General features: G+C 48.5%; 1 protein-coding gene across 1 annotated transcript in view; it reads left to right on the top strand.

The window, feature by feature from the left end:
• LOC132830503 (ras-like protein family member 10B) overlaps positions 1–24,619 on the top strand; it is a 282,294-nt gene that overhangs the window by 164,127 nt on the left and 93,548 nt on the right. The window lies entirely within an intron of this gene.

Here is a 24,619-nt window from a genome sequence, read left to right as displayed (position 1 = left end):
AGAGAGCTCAGTGGCTCAGTGATAGAGACAGCACAATGACTCAGTGATAGAGACAGCACAGCGTCTCCGTGACAGGGACAGCACAGTGACTCAGTGATAAGGACAGCACAGTGTCTCAGTGATAGGGACAGAACGGTGTCACAGTGATCAGGACAGCACAGTGTCTCAGTGACACAGACAGCACAGTGACTCAGTGATAGATACAGCACAATGTCTCAGTGACAGGGACAGCACGGTGTCTCATTGATGGAGAAAGCACATTGAGTCGGTGATAGGGACAGCATGGCGTTGCAGTGATAGGGACAGCACAGTGTCTCAGTGACAGGGACAGCACAGTGTCTCAGTGATAGAGACAACACAGTGACTCAGTGACAGGGACAGCTCAGTGTCGCAGTGATAGAGACAGCACGGTGTCTCAGTGATAGAGACAGCACAGTGTCTCAGTGATAGGGACAGCACAGTGTCTCAGTGATAGAGACAGCACGGTGTCTCAGTGATAGTGACAGCACAATTTTTCAATGATAGGGACAGCACAGTGTCTCAGTGATAGGGCCAGTACGGTGTCTCAATGATTGGGACAGCACAATGTCTCAGTGATAGGGACTGCACGGTGTCTCAATATTTGGGACAGTACAGTGTCTCAGTAATAGGGACAGAACGGGGGCGGCACGGTGGCACGGTGGTTAGCACTGCTGCCTCACAGCGCCAGAGACCTGGGTTCAATTCCTGCCTCAGGCAACTGACTGTGTGGAGTTTGCACGTTCTCCCCGTGTCTGCGTGGGTTTCCTCCGGGTGTTCTGGTTTCCTCCCACAGTCCAAAGATGCTAAATTGCCTGTAGTGTTAGGTAAGGGATAAATATAGGGGTATGGGTGGGTTGCGCTTTGGCCGGTCGGTGTGGACTTGTTGGGCCGAAGGGCCTGTTTCCACACTGTAAGTAATCTAACGGTGTCTCAGTGATAGGGACAGCACAGCGTCTCCGTGATGGAGACAGCACAGTGTCTCCGTGATAGGGACAGCACAATGTCTCAGTGATAGAGACAGTACCGTCGATCATTCGTTGACAGCGCATAGTGTCTCAGTGATTGGAACAGCACGGTGTCTCAGTGATAGAGACACTACCGTCGATAAGTTGTTGAGAGCGCATAGTGTGTCAGTGATTGGGACAGCACGGTGTCTCAGTGATAGTGACAGCACAGTGATTCAGTGATAGGGACAACGCGGTGCCTCAGTGATAGGGACAGCACAGTGTCTCAGTGATAGGGACAACACGGTGTCTCAGTGATTGGGACAGCACAGTGACTCAGTGATAGGGACAGCAAGGTCTCTCAGTGATTGGGACTGCACGGTGTCTCAGTGATGGAGACAGCATAGTGAGTCAGTGACAGGTACAGCACGGTGTCTCAGTGATTGGTCAACACGGTGGCTCCGTGTTTGTGACAGCAGAGTGACTCAGTGATACGGACAGCACAGTTTCTGAGTGATTGGGACAGCACAGTGTCTCAGTGATTGGGACAGCACGGTGTTTCAGTGAAAGAGACTTCACAGTGGCTCAGTGGTAAGGACATCACAATGTCTCACTGATAGGGACAGCACTGTGTCTCAGTGATGGAGACAGCACAGTGAGTCAGTGACAGGTACAGCACGGTGTCTCAGTGATAGGGACAGCACAGTGTCTCAGTGATAGAGACAGCATGGTGTCTCAGTGATGGAGACAGCACTGTGAGTCAGTGACAGGTACAGCACGGTGTCTCAGTGATAGGGACAGCACAGTGTCTCAGTGATGGAGACAGCACAGTGTCTCCGTGATAGAGTCAGCACGGTGTCTCAGTGATAGGGACAGCACAGTGTCTCAGTGATAAGGACAGCATGGTGTTTCAGTGACAGGGACAGCACGGCGTCTCAGTGCTGGAGAAAGTACAGTGAGTCAGTGACAGGGACAGCACGGCGTCGCAGTGATAGGGACAGCACAGTGTCTCAGTGATAGAGACAGCACGGTGTCTCAGTTATAGGGACAGCACAGTGTCTCAGTGATAGAGTCAGCACGGCGTCACAGTGATAGGGACAGCACAGCGTCTCAGTGATAGGGACAGCACAGTGACTCAGTGATAGAGACAGCACGGATTCTCAGTTATAGGGACAGCACGGTGTCTCAGTGATAAGGACGGCACAATGTCTCAGTGACAGGGACAGCACGGTGTCTCACTGTTAGGGACAGTATGGTGATTCAGCGATAGGGACAGCACAATGTCTCAGTGATTGGGACAGCACGGTGTTTCAGTGATAGAGACAGCACAGTGTCTCAGTGATAGAGACAGCAAGGTCTCTCAGTGATAGGGACAGCACAGTGTCTCCGTGATAGAGACAGTACCGTCGATCAGTTGTTGAGAGCGCATAATGACTCAGTGATAGAGACAGCTCAGTGACTCAGTGATAGGGACAGCACAGTGACTCAGTGACAGGGACAGTACAGTGACACAGTGATTGGGACAGCACAGAGGCTCAGAGATAGTGACTGCACAGTGTCTCAGTGATATTGACAGCCCGGTGTTTCAGTGATAGGGACAGCACAATATCTCAGTGAAAGGCACAGCCCAATGTCTCAGTGATAGGGACAGCACAGTGTCTCAGTGATAAGGACAGCACAGTGTTTCAGTGATAAGGACAGCACAGTGAGTCAGTGACAGGAACAGCACGGTGCCTCAGTGTTGGAGAAAGCACAATGACTCAGTAAGAGGGACAACACAGTGTCTCAGTGGCAAGGACTGGTGTTTCAGAGATAGGGACAGCACGGCGTCTCAGTGATGGAGACAGCACAGTGAGTCAGTGATAGGGACAGCACAGTGACTCAGTGATAGAGACAGCACAGTGAGTCAGTGATAGGGACAGCACAGTGTCTCAGTGATAGGGACAGCACAGTGACTCAGTGATAGAGACAGCACAGTGAGTCAGTGATAGGGACAGCACAGTGTCTCAGTGATAGGGACAGCACGGTGTCTCAGTGATAGGGACAGCACAGTGTCTCAGTGATAGAGACAGCACAGTGACTCAGTGATAGAGACAGCACAGTGAGTCAGTGATAGGGACAGCACAGTGTCTCAGTGATAGGGACAGCACGGTGTCGCAGTGATAGGGACAGCACAGTGTCTCAGTGATAGTGACAGCACAGTGGCTCAGTGATAGGGTCAGCACGGTGTCTCAGTGATAGGGACATCACAGCGTCTCCATGATAGAGACTGCACAGTGTCTCCGTGATAGAGACAGTACCGTCGATCAGTTGTTGAGAGCGCATAGTGTCTCAGTGATTGGGACAGCACAGTGTCTCAATGATAGGTACAGCTCAGTGTCTCAGTGATAGGGACAGCTCAGTGGCTCAGTGATAGCGAGAGCACAGTAGCTCAGTCATAGGGACAATACAGTGACTCAGTGATAGGGATTGCACGGTGACTCAGAGATAGAGACAGCTCAGTGACTCAGTGATAGGGACAGCACAGTGACTCAGTGACAGGGACAGCACAGTGACTTAATGATTGGGACAGCTCAGTGTCTCAGTGATAGGGACAGCACAGTGTCTCAGTAATAGGGACAGTGCAGAGGCTCAGCGATAGGAACAGCACAGTGTCTCAATGATAGGGAAAGCACAATGTCTCAGTGATAGGGACAGCTCAGTCTCTCAATGATAGGGACAGCACAGTCTCTCCGTGATAGAGACAGTACCGTCGATCAGTTGTTGAGAGCGCATAGTGTCTCAGTGATTGGGACAGCACGGTGTATCAATGATAGGGACAGCAAGGTGGCTCAGTGGTAGTGATAGCACGGTGTCTCAGTGATAGGGACAGTATGGTGACTCAGCGATAGGGACAGCACAATGTCTCAGTGATAGGGACAGCACAGTGACTCAGTGATAGGACAGCAAGGTCTCTCAGTGATAGGGACTGCACAGTGTCTCAGTGATGGAGACTGCATACTGAGTCAGTGACAGGGACAGCACGGTGTCTCAGTGATTGGTCAACACGGTGGCTCAGTGTTTGTGACAGCAGAGTGACTCAGTGATACGGACAGCACAGTTTCTGAGTGATTGGGACAGCACAGTGTCTCAGTGATGGAGACAGAACAGTGAGTCAGTGACAGGTACAGCACGGTGTCTCAGTGATAGGGACAGCACTGTGTCTCAGTGATAGAGACAGCACAGTGAGTCAGTGACAGGTACAACACGGTGTCACAGTGATAAGGACAGCACAGTGTCTCCGTGATAGAGACACTACCGTCGATAAGTTGTTGAGAGCGCATAGTGTGTCAGTGATTGGGACAGCACGGTGTCTCAGTGATAGTGACAGCACAGTGATTCAGTGATAGGGACAACGCGGTGCCTCAGTGATAGGGACAGCACAATGTCTCAGTGATAGGGACAGCACGGTGTCTCAGTGATTGGGACTGCACGGTGTCTCAGTGATAGGGACAACACGGTGTCTCAGTGATTGGGACAGCACAGTGACTCAGTGATAGGGACAGCAAGGTCTCTCAGTGATTGGGACTGCACGGTGTCTCAGTGATGGAGACAGCATAGTGAGTCAGTGACAGGCACAGCACGGTGTCTCAGTGATTGGTCAACACGGTGGCTCCGTGTTTGTGACAGCAGAGTGACTCAGTGATACGGACAGCACGGTGTTTCAGTGAAAGAGACTTCACAGTGGCTCAGTGGTAAGGACATCACAATGTCTCACTGATAGGGACAGCACTGTGTCTCAGTGATGGAGACAGCACAGTGAGTCAGTGACAGGTACAGCACGGTGTCTCAGTGATAGGGACAGCACGGTGTCTCAGTGATAGGGACAGCACTGTGTCTCAGTGATAGAGACAGCACAGTGAGTCAGTGACAGGTACAACACGGTGTCACAGTGATAGGGACAGCACAGTGTCTCCGTGATAGAGACACTACCGTCGATAAGTTGTTGAGAGCGCATAGTGTGTCAGTGATTGGGACAGCACGGTGTCTCAGTGATAGTGACAGCACAGTGATTCAGTGATAGGGACAACGCGGTGCCTCAGTGATAGGGACAGCACAATGTCTCAGTGATAGGGACAGCACGGTGTCTCAGTGATTGGGACTGCACGGTGTCTCAGTGATAGGGACAACACGGTGTCTCAGTGATTGGGACTGCACAGTGACTCAGTGATAGGGACAGCAAGGTCTCTCAGTGATTGGGACTGCACGATGTCTCAGTGATGGAGACAGCATAGTGAGTCAGTGACAGGTACAGCACGGTGTCTCAGTGATTGGTCAACACCGTGGCTCCGTGTTTGTGACAGCAGAGTGACTCAGTGATACGGACAGCACAGTTTCTGAGTGATTGGGACAGCACAGTGTCTCAGTGATTGGGACAGCACGGTGTTTCAGTGAAAGAGACTTCACAGTGGCTCAGTGGTAAGGACATCACAATGTCTCACTGATAGGGACAGCACTGTGTCTCAGTGATGGAGACAGCACAGTGAGTCAGTGACAGGTACAGCACGGTGTCTCAGTGATAGGGACAGCACAGTGTCTCAGTGATAGAGACAGCACGGTGTCTCAGTGATGGAGACAGCACTGTGAGTCAGTGACAGGTACAGCACGGTGTCTCAGTGATAGGGACAGCACAGTGTCTCAGTGATGGAGACAGCACAGTGTCTCAGTGATAGAGACAGCACTGTGAGTCAGTGACAGGTACAGCACGGTGTCTCAGTGATAGGGACCGCACAGTGTCTCAGTGATAGGGACCGCACAGTGTCTCAGTGATAGAGACAGCACAGTGTCTCCGTGATAGAGACAGTACCGTCGATCAGTTGTTGAGAGCGCATAATGACTCAGTGATAGGGACAGCACAGTGACTCAGTGACAGGGACAGCACAGTGACTTAATGATTGGGATAGCTCAGTGTCTCAGTGATAGGGACAGCACAATGTCTCAGTGATAGGGACAGCTCAGTGACTCAGTGATAGGGACAGTACAGTGACACAGTGATTGGGACAGCACAGAGGCTCTGAGATAGTGACTGCACAGTGACTCAGAAATCGAGACAGCACAGTGTCTCAGTGATATTGACAGCCCGGTGTTTCAGTGATAGAGACTTCACAGTGGCTCAGTCATAGGGTCAGCACGGTGTCTCAGTGATAGGGACAGCACCATATCTCAGTGAAAGGCACAGCCCAATGTCTCAGTGATAGGGACAGCACAGTGTCTCAGTGATAAGGACAGCACGGTGTCTCAGTGATAGGGACGGCACTGTGTCTCAGTGATAAGGACAGCACGGTGTCTCAGTGACAGGGACAGCACGGTGCCTCAGTGATGGAGAAAGCACAATGACTCAGTAAGAGGGACAACACAGTGTCTCAGTGGCAAGGACTGGTGTTTCAGTGATAGGGACAGCACGGCGTCTTAGTGATGGAGACAGCACAGTGAGTCAGTGACAGGGACGGCACAGTGTCGCAGTGATAGGGGCAGCACAGTGACTCAGAAATAGAGACAGCACAATGGCTCAGTGATAGGGAGTGCACGGTGCCTCAGAGATAGAGACAGATCTGTGACTCAGTGATAGGGACAGTGCAGTAACTCAGAGATAGAGACAGCACGGTGACTCAGTGACAGGGACCGCACAGTGTCTCAGTAATAGGGACATCACAGTGACTCAGTGTTCGGGACAGTACAGTGACACAGTGATAGCTAGAGCACAGTGTCTCAGTCGTAGGGACTGTACAGTGACTCAGTGATAGGGACAGCACTGTGTCTCAGTGATAGGGACAGCACAGTGGCTCAGCGATAGGGACAGCACGGTGTGTCAGTGATAGGAACAACACGGTGGTTCAGTGATTGGGACAGCACCGTGACTCTGTGATAACGACAACACATTGTCTCGGTGATAAAGACAGCACAATGTCTCAGTGATGGAGACAGCACAGTGTCTCAGTGATAGGGGCAGCACGGTGACTCGGTGATTGGGACAGCATGGTGTCTCAGTGATAGGGACAGCACGGTCACTCAATGATTGGAACAACTCAGTGTCTCAGTGATTGGGACAGCACGGTGACTCAGTGACAGGGACCGCACAGTGTCTCAGTGATAGGGACATCACAGTGACTCAGTGATAGGGACAGTACAGTGACACAATGATAGCTAGAGCACAGTGTCTCAGTCGTAGGGACTGTACAGTGACTCAGTGATAGGGACAGCACATTGTCTCAGTGATAGGGACAGCTCAGTGGCTCAGTGATAGCGAGAGCAAAGTGGGTCAGTCGTAGGGACAGTTCGGTGACTCAGTGATAGGGAGTGCACGGTGACTCAGAGATAGAGACAGCTCAGTGACTCAGTGATAGAGACAGCTCAGTGATTCAGTGATAGGGACAGTACAGTGACACACTGAATGGGACAGCACAGAGGCTCAGAGATAGGGACTGCACAGTGACTCAGAAATAAAAACAGCACAATGGCTCAGTGATAGGGACTGCACGGTGACTCAGAGAGAGTGACAGGTCTATGACTCAGTGATAGGACAGTGCAGTGACTCAGAGATAGAGACAGCACAGTGGCTCAGTGATAGGGACAGCATGGTGTCTCAGTGACAGGGACCGCACAGTGTCTCAGTAATATGGACAGCACAGTGACTCAGTGATAGCGACAGCACAGTGGCTCAGTGATAGCGAGAGCACAGTGTCTCAGTTGTAGGGACTGTACAGTGACTCAGTGATAGGGAGTGCATGGTGACTCAGAGATAGAGACAGCTCAGTGACTCAGTGATAGGACAGTACAGTGACACAGTGATTGGGAGTGCTCAGTGATAGGGACAGTACAGTGACACACTGATTGGGACAGCACAGAGGCTCAGAGATAGGGACTGCACAGTGACTCAGAAATAGTGACAGCTCTGTGACTCAGTGATAGGGACAGTGCAGTGACTCAGAGATAGAGACAGCCCAGTGGCTCAGTGATAGGGACAGCACAATGACTCAGTGATCGGGACAGCACAGTGTCTCAGTGATGGAGACAGCACGGTGTCGCAGTGATAGGGACATCACAGTGACTCAGCGATAGGGACAGCGCGGTAGCTCAGTGATTGGGACAGCATAGTGACTCAGTGATACCAACAGCACATTGTGTCGTTGATAAAGACAGCACAGTGTCTCAGTGATAGGGCCAGCATGGTGACTCGGTGATTGGGACAGCTCCGTGTCTCAGTGATTGGGACAGCACAATGGCTCAGTGATACGGACTGCACGGTGACTCAGAGAGAGTGACAGGTCTGTGACTCAGTGATAGGGACAGTGCAGTGACCCAGAGATAGAGACAGCCCAGTGGCTCAGTGATAGGGACAGCACAGTGTCTCAGTGATAGAGACAGCACGGTGTCCCAGTGATAGGGACAGCACAGTGACTCAGTGATAGGGACAGTACAGTGACTTAATGATTGGGACAGCACAATGTGTCAGTGATTGGGACAGCACAGTGACTCAGTGATAGGGACAGTACAGTGAGACAGTGATAGCGAGAGCACAGTGTCTCAGTCGTAGGGACAGTACAGTGACTCAGTGATTGGGACAGCATGTTGTTTCAATGATAGGGACAGCACGGTGTCTCAGTGATAGAGACAGCACGGTGTCTCAGTGATAGAGACAGCACGGTGTCTCAGTGATAGGGACAGCACAGTGACTCAGTGATAGGGACAGTATAGTGACTTAATGATTGGGACAGCACAATGCCTCAGTGGTTGGGACAGCACAGTGACTCAGTCATAGGGACAGTACAGTGAGACAGTGATAGCGAGAGCACAGTGTCTCAGTGATAGTGAGAGCACAGTGACTCAGTGATAGGGACAGCACAGCATCTCAGTGATTGAGACAGCACAATGACTCAGTGATAGGGACAGCACATTGTCTCAGTGATCGGGACAACACGGTGACTCAGTGATAGGGACAGGACCATGTCTCAGTGATGGGGACAGCTCTGTGTCTCAGTGATTGGGACAGGACGGTGTCTCAGTGGTTGGGACAACACAGTGACTTAATGATTGGGACAGCTCAGTGTCTCAGTGATCGGGACAACACGGTGACTCAGTGATAGGGACAGGACCATGTCTCAGTGATGGGGACAGCTCTGTGTCTCAGTGATTGGGACAGGACGGTGTCTCAGTGGTTGGGACAACACAGTGACTTAATGATTGGGACAGCTCAGTGTCTCAGTGATAGGGACAGCACGGTGACTCAGTGATAGGGACAGCACAGTGTCTCAGTGATAGGGACAGCACGGTGACTCAGTGATAGGGACTGCTCAGTGTCTCAGCAATAGGAACAGCACGGTATCTCAGTGATATTATCAGTACAGTGTCTCGGTGATTGGGGCAGCACAGTGTCTCAGTAATAGGGATAGTGCAGAGGCTCAGCGATAGGAACAGCACGGTGTCTCAATGATAGGGACAGCACAATGTCTCACTGATAGGGACAGCTCAGTGTCTCAGTGATAGGGACAGCACAGTGGCTCGGTGATAGCGAGAGCACAGTGGCTCAGTCGTAGGGACTGTACAGTGACTCAGTGATAGGGAGTGCACGGTGACTCAGAGATAGAGACAGCCCAGTGAAGCAGTGATTACGACAGCACAGAATCTCAGAGATAGGGACTGCAAAGTGACTCAGAAATAAAGATAGCACAATGGCTCAGTGCTAGGGACTGCACGGTGACTCAGTGATAGAGACAGCTCTGTGACTCAGTGATAGGGACAGTGAAGTGTCTCAGTGTTAGGGACAGCACAGTGTGTCAGTGATAGGGACAACTCAGTGGCTCAGTGATTGGGACAGTGTAGTGACTCAGTGATAGGGACTGCTCAGTGTCTCAGCAATAGGAACAGCACGGTATCTCAGTGATATTATCAGCACAGTGTCTCGGTGATTGGGGCAGCACAGTGTCTCAGTGATAGGGACAGCACAGTGTCTCAGTGATGGGGACAGCACAGTGACTCAACGATAGGGACAGCACAATGTTTCATTGATAGGGACAGCACAGTGTCTCAGCAATAGGAACAGCACGGTATCTCAGTGATATTATCAGCACAGTGACTCGGTGATTGGGACAGCACAATGTTTCATTGATAGGGACAGCACAGTGTCTCAGTGATAGAGACAGCACAGTGTCTCAGTGATAGGGATAGCACAGTGAGATGGTGATTGGGACAGCACAGTGTCTCAGTGATAGGGACAGCACAATGTCTCGGTGATAAAGACAGCATAGTGTCTCAGTGATAGAGACAGCACGGTGTCTCAGTGATAGGGACAGCACGGTGACTCAGTGTTAGGGACAGCACAGTGTCTCAGTAATACGGACATCACAGTGGCTCAGCGATAGGCACAGCACAGTGGCTCAGTGATAGCGAGAGTACAGTGGATCAGTCGTAGGGACAGTACAGTGACTCAGTGATAGGGAGTGAACGGTGACTCAGAGATAGAGACAGCTCTGTGACTCAGTGATAGGGACAGTGCAGTGACTCAGAGATAGAGACAGCACAGTGGCTCAGTGATAGGGACAGAACATTGACTCAGTGATAGGGCAGCACAGAGTCTCAGAGATAGGGACTGCACAGTGACTCAGAAATAGGGACAGCACAGTGGCTCAGTGATAGCGAGAGTACAGTGGATCAGTCGTAGGGACAGTACAGTGACTCAGTGATACGGACTGCACGGTGACTCAGAGATAGAGACAGCTCTGTGACTCAGTGATAGGGACAGTGCAGTGACTCAGAGATAGAGACAGCACAGTGGCTCAGTGATAGGGACAGCCCAGTGTCTCAGTGATAGGGACAGCACAGTGTCTCAGTGATAAAGACAGCACAGTGTTTCTGTGATAGGGACAGCACAGTGTCTCAGTGATGGGGATAGCACGGTGGCTCAATGATAGGGACAGTACAGTGACTTAATGATTGGGACAGCACAGTGTCTCAGTGATTGGGACATCACAGTAGCTCAGCGATAGGGACAGCACGGTGTCTCAGTGATAGGGACAGCACGCTGTCTCAGTAATAGGGACAGCACGGTGTCTCAGTGATTGGGACATCACAGTAGCTCAGCGATAGGGACAGCACGGTGTCTCAGTGATAGGGACAGCACATTGTCTCAGTGATAGGGACATCACAGTAGCTCAGCGATAGGGACAGCACGGTGTCTCAGTGATAGGGACAGCACGCTGTCTCAGTGATAGGGACAGCACGGTGTCTCAGTGATAGAGACAGCACGGTGTCTCAGTGATAGGGACAGCACAGTGACTCAGTGATATGGACATCACAGTGGCTCAGTGATAGAGACAGGACGGTGTCGCAGTGATTGGGACAGCACAGTGACTTAATGATTGGCACAGCTCAGTGTCTCAGTGATCGGGACAGCACGGTGACTCAGTGATAGGGACAGCACCATGACTTAATAATTGGGACAGCTCTGTGTCTCAGTGATTGGGACAGCACAGTGACTCAGTGATTGGGACAGCACAGTGACTTAATGATTGGAACAGCTCAGTGTCTCAGTGATAGGGACAGCACGGTGACTCAGTGATAGGGACAGCACAGTGTCTCAGTAATTGGGACATTGCAGCGGCTCAGCGATAGGAACAGCACGGTGTCTCAATGATAGGGACAGCACAATGTCTCAGCGATAGGGACAGCACAGGGGCTCAGTGATAGCGAGTGCACATTGGCTCAGTCGTAGGGACAGTACAGTGACTCAGTGATAGGGAGTGCAGGGTGACCCAGAGATAGAGACAGCTCAGGGACTCAGTGATAGGGGCAGCTCAGTGACTCAGTGATAAGGACAGTACAGTGACACAGTGATTGCGACAGCACAGAATCTCAGAGATAGGGACAGCAAAGTGACTCAGAAATAAAGTCAGCACAATGGCTCAGTGATAGAGACAGCTCTGTGACTCAGTGATAGGGACAGCACAGTGTCTCAGTGATAGGGACAGCACGGTGTCTCAGTGATAGGGACAGCACAGTGTCTCAGTGATAGGGACAGCACGGTGTCTCAGTGATAGGGACAGCACGGTGTCTCAGTGATAGAGACAGCACGGTGTCTCAGTGATAGGGACAGCACGGTGTCTCAGTGATAGGGACAGCACGGTGTCTCAGTGATAGGGACAGCACGGTGTCTCAGTGATAGAGACAGCACGGTGTCTCAGTGATAGGGACAGCACGGTGTCTCAGTGATAGAGACAGCACGGTGTCTCAGTGATAGGGACAGCACGGTGTCTCAGTGATAGAGACAGCACGGTGTCTCAGTGATAGGGACAGCACAATGTCTCAGTGATAGGGACAGCACGGTCTCTCAATGATAGAGACAGACGGTGTCTCAGTGATAGGGACAGCACGGTGACTCAGTGATTGGGACAGCACAGTCTCTCAGCAATAGGGACTGCACAGTGTCTCAGCGATAGGGACAGCACGGTGACTTAATGATTGGGACAGCTCAATGTCTCAGTGATAAGGACAGCACGGTGACTCAGTGATAGGGACAGCACAGTGACTTAATGATTGGGACAGCTCTGTGTCTCAGTGATTGGGACAGCACAGTGACTCAGTGATTGGGACAGCACAGTGACTTAATGATTGGGACAGCTCAGTGTCTCAGTGATAGGGACAGCACGGTGACTCAGTGATAGGGACAGCACAGTGTCTCAGTGATAGGGATAGTGCAGAGGCTCAGCGATAGGAACAGCACGGTGTCTCAATGATAGGGACAGCACAATGTCTCAGTGATAGTGACAGCTCAGTGACTCAGTGATAGGGACAGCACAGTGACTCAGTGATAGGGACAGTACAGTGACACAGTGATAGAGACAGCAGAGAATCTCAGAGATAGGGACTGCAAAGTGACTCAGAAATAAAGATAGCACAATGGCTCAGTGCTAGGGACTGCACGGTGACTCAGAGATAGAGACAGCTCTGTGACTCAGTGATAGGGACAGTGCAGTGACTCAGTGATGGGGACATCACAGTGGCTCAGCGATAGGAACAGCACGGTGTCTCAGTGATATGGACAGCACGGTGACTCGGTGATTGGGACATCACAGTGGCTCAGCGATAGGGACAGCACAATGTTTCAGTGATAGGGACAGCACGGTGTCTCAGTGATAGGGACAGCATGGAGACTCAGTGATACCGACAGCACAGTGTCTCGGTGATGAAGACAGCACAGTGTCTCAGTGATAGAGACAGCACAGTGTCTCAGTGATAGAGGCAGCACAGTGTCTCAGTGATCGGGACAGCACGGTGTCGCAGTGATAGAGGCAGCACAGTGTCTCAGTGATCGGGACAGCACGGTGAGACGGTGATTGGGACAGCACAGTGTCTCAGTGATTGGGACAGCACAATGTCTCAGCAATAGGGACAGCACAGTGTCTCAGTGATAAGGGAGCACTGTGGCTCTTTGACTGGGACAGCACGGTGTCTCAGTGATAGAGACAGCACAGTGACTCAGCGATAGGGACAGCAGAATATCTCAGTGATAGGGACAGCACAGTGACTCAGTGATAGGGACAGCACAATGTCTCAGTGATAGGGACAGCACAGTGACTCAGTGATAAGGACAGCACAATGTCTCAGTGATAGGGACAGCACAGTGACTCAGTGATAAGGACAGCACGGTGTCTCAGAGGAAGGGACAGCACGGTGTCTCAGTGATAAGGACAGCACAGTGTCTCACTGATAGGAACAGTACGGTGTCTCAGTGATAGGAACAGCACATTGTCTCAGTGAAAGAGGCAGCACGGTGTCTCAGTGATAGAGACAGCACAGTGACTCAGTGATAGAGACAGCACGGTGTCTCAGTGATAGGGACAGCACAGTGAGTCAGTGACAGGTACAGCACGGTGTGTCAGTGATTGGGTCAACACGGCGACTCAGTGATTGTGACAGCACAGTGACTCAGTGATACAGACAGCACAGTGACTCCGTGATAGGGACTGCATCGTGTCTCAGTGAAAGGGACAGCACAGTGGCTCAGTGATAGAGACAGCACAGAGACTCAATGATAGGGACAGCACAATGTCTCAGTGATAAGGACAGCACAGTGTCTCAGTGATAGGGACAGCACAGTGTCTCAGTGATAGACATGCTGTCTCTTTGATAGGGACTGCATCGTGTCTCAGTGACAGGGACAGCACAGTGGCTCAGTTATAGAGACAGCACAGTGACTCAGTGATAGAGACAGCATGATGTCTCAGTAATAGGGACAGCTAAGTGTCTCAGTGACAGGGACAGCACGGTATCTCAGTGATAGGGACAGCACAATGTCCAGAGATAAAGACAGCACAATGACTCAGTGATAGGGACAGCACAGTTTCTCAGTGATAGAGACAGCACAGTGTCTCAGTGATAGGGACAGCACGGTGTCTCAGTGATAGGGACGGCACAATGTCTCAGTGATAGGGATAGCACGGTGTCTCAGTGATAGGGAGTGCACGGTGCCTCAGAGATAGAGACAGATCTGTGACTCAGTGATAGGGACAGTGCAGTGACTCAGAGATAGAGACAGAACAGTGGCTCAGTGATAGGGACAGCACAGTGTCTCAGTGATAGGGACAGCACAATATCTCAGTGATTGGGACAGCACAATGTCTCAGTGATAGAGACAGCATGGTGTGTCAGTGATAGGGACGGCACAATGTCTCAGTGATAGGGACAGCACGGTGTCTCAGTGATAGAGACAGCATGGTGTGTCAGTGATAGGGACGGCACAATGTCTCAGTGATAGGGAGAGCACGGTGTCGCAGTGATAGGGACAGCACAATGTCTCAGTGATAGGGACAGCATGGTGTGTCAGTGATAGGGACGGCACAATGTCTCAGTGATAGGGACAGCACGGTGTCTCAGTGATAGGGACAGCATGTTGACTCAGTGATAGGGACAGCATGGGGGCTCAGAGATAGGGACAGCATGGTGTCTGAGGAATGTGCAGACGCGGTGGATTACCCATGGCAAATACAGGGATAGATTGGGTATGGCTGAAATGCTGTTTTGGTGGGTTGATGTGGACCCAATAGGCTGAATGATCTGCTTCCAGATTCCCTGCTTGAGGCTGTTAATATGGTCCAGTCTGGAAGCCTTGGCTGACACACCTGTGATTACCTGTGTGAAGGTGGTGAAGAGCTGTCTACTTGAGTTGTATTAATCCACATGGTTTTGGTAAATTCACAATGGTGTTAGGAAAGGAGTTCCCAGATTTTGACCCAGTGACAGTGAAGGAATGGCAATATATATCTAAGTCAGACTATGTGTTGGAGGGACACTTGCAGGAGGTACTGTTCCCATGTACCTGCTACCTTTTGGCAAAAGTATTGTCAAAGGAGACACTCATATTTCCATTCTTCTTCCTTATCTGGTACACTGTACAAATACACTTCGGATACTTGCTCAATGCTATTTGCTTCCCCTCTTTTATCTCTCCTGACACATGTTAACAGGAGTGATCACTCAGCATTGCCCTTTGATGTGAAGGGCACTACTTCTCACTGGCCACTTGGGTATTTCTTTTCTTCCTGGTGGTGGAAATTGAATAAAGATTCGTGCACCTTGTATCTTTCACTGTGTCTCACACCTGCACACACACAACATGGGTGAATGATTAGATTTGATTCCCTACAGTGTGGAAACAGGCCCTTCGGCCCAACAAGTCCATACCGACCCTTCGAAGAACAACCCACCCAGACCCTGGGGAAATACTAAGCACTACTGCAGTTAGGCGGTAGTGTGTGGGTAAAATAAAAAAAAGAAAATGAAAAAGAAAAAATAGAATGAAAAGAACAAAATAAACAGGAGGTTGAGTGGTTCGGTTCACTCTGAGAGAAATAAAGACAAACAAAAAAAAGGAAAGTAAAAAACATAAACAGGAGTGTCAGAGGTCCTGTTCACTCTGAGAGCCAGCTCTGAGGGAGCTGGATCAGGGTCAAGGCCTTTTCACGTGTAAATAAGGGGTAACTTGGTGACGGGATACCAGCCTCTGTGGAGCTAGTTCACCTCCCCACCTCTGTCCTTGTTGGTGGCCATGTCCATTGTCACTGAAGCCCACTCCTACCCCTCGCTGCCATTTTGAGTTTATACGATTCCAGCCTCCAGTGTCTGATTATCGTCAGTGCAAGGCCCTGAAGGTGTAGTCTGGAGCTGCACCTATCCAGACACCGGGGGGGGCAGGGCATCCATCAGACACCTGACCTCTGCCTAGTAGACAGTGGACTGGTTGTGGGGAGTCAGGATAGAAGTTACAAATGTATACTGCTTAGTCATGACTGAATATCAAGGAAACTGCTCAGAGATGGTTTGTTTCCTTGGTGATTGATCATAATATAAAGTCATTCCTGGTAGTTTGACATTGCTGGTCAATCCATCACTCACTCCCTATCCGTCATTGCCCATGGGAAGATTGTGATACATATATGGAACTGCAGCAATGAATCTGGCTTATATCATGTCGTTACATCGAGAGTTTCAGCAGGGACAGAGTTTGAACAAACAGCAATGAAGGAACAGCGATAAATCTCCAAATCAAGAGTCTGATGGGATCTCTTCAACTCTCCTTCTTCCACACCGATTGTAGTCACAGTGTAGTTGTTTTGGTTATATTTTTATACTGATGTACATGTACTGGTGTTACGACAAGGAATGAAGATGGTAGCATTGAGGTATTTAAGGAGAAAGAAAGGGAGGGTTATGCTAATGAGGTTCAGTGAATATGGTCAGGAGGAGTCAAGGCATCAAAGGACATGGGCCAAGTGCTGGAAAATGGGATTAGAATAGTGATGTTGTTTCTTCTGGCATGGATGCAATGGCCAATGGGCCTTTTTCTATGCTGTGGACATCTATGACTGTATGAGTCTCATCAGCAGTGTAACGCCAGCACAGAGCTTTTGGGCCAAGTGGCTGTGTGTGAGGTAGCCTCTGTGTAGGTGGAGAGTAGGCAAATTGCTGACTATTCAGATCAAAGACTGTGTAGATGGATAGGGAATGCCGAGATGGAATAATAAGGTGGATTTGTCACGTACTGGAACGAGCTGCCAGTTTAGTTTATGTAGCTGTCTCTGGTGGCCATACAGTGATAATAAGAGAAATAAAAATAGAAATTGCTTGAAGCATTTAACGAGCCAAGGAGCATCTGTAAAGGGGGATATATCAGGTGAACGACCTTTCCCCAGAGGTGGAAGATATTATAACCAAACAGTTTTTAAGCAAATAGATCAAGGACAAAGGGATGGAGAGAGGAGCAAGGTCACTCTCACAACTTAATGCCTGACCTCTTTCCAATATTTACTGTTTTATGACAGATTCAAAGCACTCACAGTATTCAGGTTCGGTTAATCGATTTGGAGTGCATGCCTCTAGTGGGACAGAATAATTTAACGTTTCTTTTCACAGGATTTGCCTCTCACTGGTCAGGCCAGCATTCACTACTCACCTGTGATTACCTGTGTGAAGGTGGTGAAGAGCTGTCTACTTGAGTTGTATTAATCCACATGGTTTTGGTAAATTCACAATGGTGTTAGGAAAGGAGTTCCCAGATTTTGACCCAGTGACAGTGAAGGAATGGCAACATATATCCAAGCCAGACTGTGTGTTGGAGGGACACTTGCAGGAGGTACTGTTCCCATGTACCTGCTACCTTTTGGCAAAAGTATTGTCAAAGGAGACACTCATATTTCCATTCTTCTTCCTTATCTGGTACACTGTACAAATACACTTCGGGTACTTGCTCAATGCTATTTGCTTCCCCTCTTTTATCTCTCCCTGGGACCTGTAAAGCAAGCTGCTAACTCAGCTCACTATTTCCTTAACCTTAAGCAAACTCATGTCTTCCACAGCCTTGTTGGATCTCTCTGACATCTCTACGGTCTTCTACTTTTTGAGCTATCACCTCATTGAGTTCTAAGTAACTCAGGACTTGTTCCTTAGCCTAACAGTTTGGAAACTGCTTATAACAACACTTCTGCTGTTATCTGATTCTTCAACATGCACGAATCTGTTTCAGACCCTTCCGCTTTCTCTCTGGGTCATAAAACCAAAGTCAGCAAATACCTTAACAATTATTCACTTACACAATTAACATTCTGGTCATTTCGCTGAAATCACACAATGTTTTGGAAATGCTGTTGTAACTCAATGTTCAAAATGACTTTCTGAGCTTTAAGAAAGATCAGATTTTCACAGAACTCTAAAACTTAAAATCCATTTTCCTCCACTTTAGTTCTCAAATAAACATTACAATGTGCTACAAATCTTCACAACAAGATGGTCACAATACCTCACAGTCTACCCAGCCAGTTTTGGATATGGGAGGTCACTTTTCAAAAAAGCTCATCAAATTCGCTCCTTGCCAGGGACCAGGAGACATCAGGTTCAGTGACAATTGGAGGTTTTGCGTTCTACAGGGTGACACCAATGGCCCAGTGCCTACTCCATGGGGGGGGGGTGCCTGTTTCCTCTGTAATGTGCTCCAACTGAGAGAGAGATTGCGTCTTTAGCAATCTCACGAGCCATTTGATTGGTTAGTTCAAAACGACGGGCAAGTTTCCCATTTGCATGCCCACTTGGTATCAGTAATATCGGAGGCTGGCGTGATGATGTGGAATTGCCAACCTAATTATCATCAATTTATGAATGAGTGATGGGTGAGAGGTGGGAGGGATGTCAGCTAAATTTGCAGCTATAAACTCCAGTACAATGATTCCACTGCCTGCTCACTCTGGATGACTGGTGTGTTGTATAAGGATGTAAGAATCTGAAAAGATTAAGGTGATGCAAGATACATCACCAACCATCATAATATCACATGGACTTGGTTGGGAAGATATAGATTTGGATCTCAGTGAAGTAAGACTTGGGTGGTCTCCTCATAATCTCAGCAATGCTTCATCAATCTTACCAGTGTAACACAATGTCTACCATGCAACAGGCCATGTCTTGGTTAAGATAGGAGCCTTTTCTTGTTAGATGACCAAGTTTTTAGCTTCTGCCTCACTCGTTTAAGCAGGCAATGTGGATTGTTACCAGGAAAGAGGGTGGCAGCAGTAAATCCATCAGGGGGAGCTTTCCCCCATGAAGAGCTGTGGTGGGGAACCATCTTAAAACAGATCACAGTGGCTGTCCGTTCTTATCTGAGATCTTTGCAGTGGGATTGAGAGTCAGCTCACTTCCAGGACGTGCTGTTTCCTATGTGTCACCTCTACCCTCTCGTCCTCACCCCATTTCCCACATGAGACTGAATGAAACGTTTAGTGTCAGCAGAGTGCTGGGGAAACATGGGCGAGTCTGTGAAGGGGGTGGCTTTCCAGAGGGTGAAACCCACCATCAACGGTCAACGTTGCAGTTCCTGAAGGGTTTTAAAGAGCCTCCTGAACCAACAGGAACACCATACATCGGACCCATGACTTTGCTGCCAAAGACCAGTGCCCACCTTCTACCATGCCTTCCCTGATTGGCAGTGTTCCCCCATGGCTGCTTCCTGGTGATGGGTTCTGCCACCAATGCTGTGGGGTAGCTGGAGACTTTGTTCCAGCCTCTTCTCCTTTTCCGGAGGTTGTGAGAGTATTGGATGATAACCCGCGGATTCTCCAGCAGCTGAACTGTGGAAAGAAGGTGAACAGTCTAATGAGCTGCACCAGGGACTGACTTCACAGAACTGGTGAGCAGAGAGAATCTCAACTTGGTCTATTTTCTGTAACTAAAGCCCCATCCAGTGCACCCAGGTCACTAAACCGTTCCCTCCTGAGCCTCCAAGTGAGTTGCCCTTGTGTTGCCCACCATATTTCCTAACACTGCAGTGTCCAGCTTCGCAACACCAATGAACTCACACTCAACTGCACAAAGCTAACATGCACGCCACAACCTCCAGTGCTGCAGGATAGGTGAGCACTGCTGAATTTATCTTGAAGGCCTGGTGCAGTTGTAAAAGGTTTCCTGCCAATGGGCAATCATGGCGTGCAGGCATATTACCATCACGGGTTGCTGTGAGGCTTGATGTGGCAGAAACAAGAGCAGGTCAGAGGTTAGGAATACTGCAGTGAGTAACTCACCTCCTGACTCCCCAGAGCCTGTCCACCATCTACAAGGCAAGAGTCTGGTGTGTGCCGAAATGCTCCCAACAACACTCAAGAAGCTCAACAACATCCAGGATTAGATTAGATTGCTTACAGTGTGGAAACAGGCCCTTCAGCCCAACAAGTCCACACCGACACGCCGAAGCGCAACCCACCCATTCCCCTACATTTACCCCTTTACCTAACACTATGGGCAATTTAGCATGGCCAATTCATCTAACCCCGCACATCTTTGTGTTTTGGGAGGAAACCGGAGCACCCAGAGGAAACCCACGCAGACACGGGGAGAATGTGCAAACTCCACACAGTCAGTCGCCTGAGTCGGGAATTGAACCCGGGTCTCTGGCGCTGTGAGGCAGCAGTGCTAACCACTGTGCCACCATGCCACCCACTAAGCGGCCTGCATGATTAGCACCACCTTCGCAAACATCTACTTCTGCCAAAATCAACGCTCAGTAGTAGCAGCACCTATAAGATGTCCTTCACCAAAGATCCTTAGACAGCACTTTCCAAACATTCAGCCACCCCCATCTCGAAGGACTAGAGCTGCAAATACATGGGAACACCATCACCCTCAAGTTCTCCTCCAAGCCAGTCACCATCCAGGCTTCGAATTATATTGGAAATATTTCCCTCACTGTCGCTGGGTCAAAATCCTGGCACTCCCTCCCTGATGGCACTGTCGATCCACCGACAGCACATGGACTGCAGTGGTTCAAGAAGGCAGCTCACCACCCCCTTTCCAATTGCTATAAATGTTGGCTCAACCAACAAAACCCACATCCAATGAGAAAGTTAAAAGAAACACACACCATTAACAGTACCTTGCAATGCAATCCCCCCCACTCCCCCTATTGGAAATCAAAATTTCACATTCCACCTCAGTCACCCAACATGCAGTCTGTTTTGATATAATGCAAAAGTTTCATTCTTGTGTGATCCCCCATTACAAGAAAATCGTGTAATAACAGCACCATTTAAACCAATGGGACTTCAATCATGTTATAGCCAATACAGGTAAGGAAAGTTCACATTATAGCTAATTCACGTGGCAGAAGCGCACATTGTTGCCGAACTGACTGTTCGTGATTTCACACTGTCATGGGCTCCATAACCCCGTTCTCCAACAATATGCACTGATCCCATCTTTGATCTAATCCTGGTTTCTGCAGTTGTAAAATCAAGTGCAAAGCACTATAATGATGGTGACTACAATTAGGTTATGTTTACTTTAGTGACGGAAAGGGATGCGTATATACCGCAGGGCAAGAGTTAGAGCTGGGAGAAAGTCAATTATGATACAGTTAGGCAAGATTTAGGATGCATAGGGTGGGGAAGGAAACTGCAGTGGATGGGCACAATTGAAATGTGGAGCTTGTTCAAGGAACAGCTACTGTGTGTCCTTGATAAGTATGTACCTGTCATACAGGGAGGAGGTGTTGTGCGCAGGAGCTGTGGTTGAATCTCTTGACAAGAGGAAGAAGAAGGTTTATGTTCGGATGAGATGTGATGGCTCAGTTAGGGTGTTTGAGACTTACAAGTTGGCCAGGAAAGACCTAAAGAGAGAGCTATGAAAAGCCAGGAAGGGACATGAGAAGTCGTTGGCGGATAGGATCAAGGAAAATCTTAAAGCTTTCTATAGATATATCAAGAATAAAAAAATGACTAGAGTAAGATTAGGGCCAATCAAGCATGGTAGTTAGAAGTTGTGCGTGGAATTAGAGGAGATAAAGACGTGCTAAATTAATGCTTATTTTCAGTATTCAACTGGAAAAAGACAATGTGGTCAAGGAAAATACTGAGAAATGGGCTACTAAACTAGATGGGATTGAGGTGCATAAGGAGGAGGTATAAGTAATTCTGGAAAGTATGAGAATAGATAAGTCCCCTGGGCTGGATGGGATTTATCCAAGGATTCTCTGGGATGCCAGGGAGGAGATTGCAGAACCTCTGGCTTTGATCTTTATGTCGTCATTGTCTACAGGAATAGTGCCAGAAGGAGAGCAAATGTTGTCCCCTTGTTCAAGAAGGGGGAGTAGAGACAACCCTGTTAATTATAGACCAGTGAGCCTTACTTCAGTTGTGGGATTAAGTGTTGGAAAAGGTTATAAGAGATAGGATTTATAATCATCTAGAAAGAAATAAGTTGATTAGCGATAGTCAACACAGTTTTGTGAAGAATAGGTCGTGCCTCACAAACATTATTGAGTTCTTTGAGAAGATGACCAAAGAGGTGGATGAGAGTAAAGTGGTTGATGTGATGTATATAGATTTCAATAAGGTGTTTGATAAGGTTCCCCACAGTAGGCTATTGCACACAATATGGAGGCGTGGGATTGAGGATGACTTTGCAGTTTGGATCAGAAATTGGCTGGCTGAAAGAAGACAGAGGGTGGTGGTTGATGGGAAATATTCATCCTGGAGTTCAGTTACTACTGGAGTACCACAAGAATCGGTTTTGGGTCCACTGTTTGTCATTTTATAAATGATCTGGATGAGGCCATAGAAGGATGGGTTAGTAAATTTGCAGATGACACTAAGGTCGGTGGAGTTGTGGATAGTGATGAAGGATGTTGTGAGTTACAGAGAGACATAGATAAGCTGCAAAGCTGGGCTGAGAGGTGGCAAATGGAGTTTTATGTGGAAAAGTGTGAGATGATTCACTTTTGAAGGAGTAATAGGAATGCAGGGTACTGGGCTAATGGTAAGATTCTTGGTCATGTAGATGAGCAGAGAGATCTAGGTGTCCTGGTACATAGATCCTTGAAAGTTGCCAACCAGGTTGATAGGGTTGTTAAGAAGGCATATGATGTGTTAACTTTTATTGGTGGAGGGATTGAGTTTCAAAACCATGAGATCATGTTGCAGCTGTACAAAACTCTGACATGGTCACATTTGGAGTATTGCGTACAGTTCTGGTCACCACAATATAGGAAGGATGTGGAAGCTTTGGAAAGAGTTCAGAGGCGATTTACTAGGATGTTGCCTGGTTTGGAGGGAAGATCTTATGAAGAAAGGTTGAGGGACTTGAGGCTGTTTTCATTAGAGAGAAGAAAGTTGAGAGGTGACTTAATAGAGACATATAAGATAATCAGAGGGTTAGATAGGTTGGACAGTGAGAGCCCTTCTCCTCCGATGGCGATGGCCAGCATGAGGGGACATAGCTTTAAAATGAGGGGTGATAGATAAAGGATGCCAGAGGTAGTTTCTTTGCTCAGAGAGTAGGAGAGACATGAATGCACTGCCTGCAATAATAGTAGACTTGGCAAGTTTAAGGACATTTAAATGGTCATTGGATAGGCATAGGGATGAAAATGGAATAATGTAGGTTAGATGGGCTTCAGATTGGTTCCACAGATTGGTGCAACATTGAGGGCTGAAGGGTCTGTACTGTGCTGTAATGTTCCATGTTCTATGTCCTACAGTTTAGTCTTTGTCACTTGTGTCCCTCGGTTTCCTGATTGGTTTGACTTGTTGGGAATCATGTGACTATCCTGGTCCCATTGGGCGAGAGCTGGGTGGCAGTGCAAAGCAGGTGAGGTTGAAGTGAATGTTAAATTGGAGACCTGACCGAAAAAGGAATTGAAATTAAATTCATACAAACTCAGATGGCAGCTGTCATCAATTGCGGGAAAGATTCATCTGGCCTCCAATTGCCTTTTCATGCTTGGTATGTGACTCCAAGGCCAGAGCGAAGTAGTTGACCCTGAAATACCCCCATCACTCTGTTCAACAGCAATTAGGGATGAACTACAAATGTCCATATCCGATGTCAAAATAAATAAGAAAAAAAAAATCAGGAAAATAATCCGGCACCATAAAGCTAACATTGCTGCCCCCAGTGGTGTGATTAATTGTACATTGAGTGACAATCCAATTTTGCCCAGATTATGCATACTGTACACAGCTTTTCCTTCATGTGTATTCTGTAACAGTTTTAATGCATTGTCTTGGTATACACAAATTGAAAAAAAACCTGAAAAAATGTACAATTTCCATAAAGACTGGCTTCCTTTTCTGTGCCATTCTAGTGTGGATTATCTGCATATTCGAAATGCTTAACACCAACCAAACTGAAAAGCAGGACTCCAAAGCAGAAATTGTGAGTCTTCCTGCAATATTTAATGTCCCTTCCCAGTACTTACCAACGTGATGGGAGAATATAGGAACATAAGAAACAGGAGCAGGGGTAGGCCATCCGTCATGTTAAGCCTGCTCCGCCATTCAGTAAGATCATGGTTGAACGTTCCATAAACTCAGCTCCACTTACCCGCCCGCTCACCGTAACCCTTAATTCCTTTACTGGTCAAAAATCAACCTTTGCCTTAAAAACATTCAACGAGGCACCCTCAACTGCTTCAGAGGACAGAGAATTCCATAGATTCACAACTCTCTGGGTGAAGAAGTTTCTCCTCAACTCAGTCCTAAATCTGCTCCCCCTTATTTTGAGACAATACCCCCTGGTTCTAGTTTCACACACCAGTGGAAACAGTCTCCCTGCTTCTACCCTTCAATGTTTATATGTTTCGATAA

Source organism: Hemiscyllium ocellatum, chromosome 31 (genome assembly GCF_020745735.1).
Source record: "Hemiscyllium ocellatum isolate sHemOce1 chromosome 31, sHemOce1.pat.X.cur, whole genome shotgun sequence".
NCBI classification, from domain to species: domain Eukaryota; kingdom Metazoa; phylum Chordata; class Chondrichthyes; order Orectolobiformes; family Hemiscylliidae; genus Hemiscyllium; species Hemiscyllium ocellatum.
The sequence above is the reverse complement of the archived record's forward strand: the minus strand, read 5'-3'. Positions and strand labels throughout refer to the sequence as shown.